General features: G+C 61.4%; 1 non-coding gene across 1 annotated transcript; it reads left to right on the forward strand.

The window, feature by feature from the left end:
* The first annotated feature begins 1,682 nt into the window (after window positions 1-1,682).
* On the forward strand, window positions 1,683-1,801 carry LOC131863665 (5S ribosomal RNA). Its single transcript, XR_009362563.1, has one exon. It is a non-coding gene; the product is annotated as a 5S ribosomal RNA (ribosomal RNA).

Consider the following 1,801-nt stretch of genomic DNA (forward strand, 5'->3'; position numbering starts at 1 on the left):
GGTTGGGTTCCAAGGTGGGTGCGAGGGTGAGTGTCAAGGTGGGTCACAGGTTAGGTGCTAGGATGGGTGAGTGCTAGGGTGCAAAGGTGCCAGGGTGGGTGCTAGGATGGGTCGATGCTAGGGTGAGTGGCAAGGTGGGTCCACAAGTGTCAAGGTGGGTGCCGAGGTGGGTGCCAAGTCGGCGACTGCTATGGTGGATGCCAAGGTGGGTCACGGGGTGGGTGCCAAGTTGCTAGGTTGGGTTCCAAGGTGGGTGCCAACGTGGGTGCTAGGGTGCGTGGGTTAAAGGGTGTGTCACAACGTGGGTGCCAGGATGGGTGCGCACCCACACTGGCCAAGACGGGTGCGGGTGCAAGGTTGGGTTCCAAGCCCGGTCACAGGCTGGGTGCTAGGATGGGTGGGTGCCAAGGTGGGCACCAGGGTGGGTGCACCCACCCTGGCCAAGGTGGGTCACGGGGTGGGTCCTAGGGTGGGTAACGGGGTGGGTACTAAGGTGCGTGCCAAGGTGGGTCATAGGGTGGGTGCCAAGGTGGGCACCAGGGTGGGTGTGCACCAACCCTAGCCAGGGTAGGTCACGGGGTGGTTGTCGGGGTGGGCGTCAAGGAGCCAAGGTGGGTGGCAAGTAGCCAAGTTGCGTGCCAAGGTGGGTGTCGGGGTGGGTGCCAAGGATCCAAGGTGGGTGCCAAGGAACCAAGGTGGGTGTCTGGGTGGGTGCCGAGGTGGGAGCCAGGGTGGGTCCCAAGGTGAGTGCAAAGGTGGGTGCCAGGGTCAAGGTGAGTGCCAATGTGGGTTCCAAGGTGCCAGGGTCAGGGTGAGTGCCAATGTGGGTTCAAAGGTGCTAAGTTGGGTGCGAGGTTGGGTGCGAGGGTGGGTGGGTGCCAAGGTGTGCTAGGTGGAAGCCCGGGTGGGTCGGCATCCCATGGGTGTCGAGTTGGGTGCCTGATGGGTGCTTCTTGTCAAGTTTTAGTCGTCGGGACTCATTTCGAGCCTTAGAGGTCGTTTCTTGTCCGGTTGCCCTGTCTTCGACCTGGGAACCCAATTTTGGTCCTCGGGTCCCATTTTTTTTTGTCTCGCATCCCACTTTTGGCCTGTGGCCTTTTCGGGGTCGATTCTCGTTTTGGGCATCAGAGCATGTTTCTTCTCCTAAAACCCAATATTTGTTTATTAAGTCTCGGAACACATTTTTGTTCTCGTGGACCCATCATGGGTCTTGGAACGCATTTGTGGTCCTTGGGTCCCATTTTGCATCCCGAAACTTGTGTTTTGGTGCTTGATCCCTATTTTGGGTGCCCACCTTGCACCAAGTGCGCACCCGGGGCAAACCGAGCGCCTTGGTGCACCGGGGCAAGATCGAGCGTGCACCCGAGGCGCCCCGAACATGCACCAAGGTGCACTCGGCCCACATGTGAGCGCAGGTCGTTGCGCCCGAGGTGGTGTGTGGGCACCGCGTTGCAGACGGGACACTGCACGCACACGACGCCCCCTCCAGGTGCACGCACGTAGGCCGGGCCGGGTGCACACCCGACGCCCTAGCAAGGTGCGCGCACCCGGGCAGGGCTCACACTTGGCGAACGGGGCGCACTTCGCGAGGGAGGGTGTGCACCTCGACGGGGGTGGGTGGCCGGGGTGGATTCGCACGTGGGTCGCGGTTTGCTAAGTACACACTGCGACAAGCTCATAACGGGTGCGATCATACCAGCGTTAGTGCACCGGATCCCATCAGAACTCCGCAGTTAAGCGCGCTTGGGCCGGAGTAGTACTGGGATGGGTGACCTCCCGGGAAGTCCCGGTGTTGCACCCT

Source organism: Cryptomeria japonica, unplaced genomic scaffold, assembly GCF_030272615.1.
Source record: "Cryptomeria japonica unplaced genomic scaffold, Sugi_1.0 HiC_scaffold_67, whole genome shotgun sequence".
Lineage (NCBI taxonomy): Eukaryota > Viridiplantae > Streptophyta > Pinopsida > Cupressales > Cupressaceae > Cryptomeria > Cryptomeria japonica.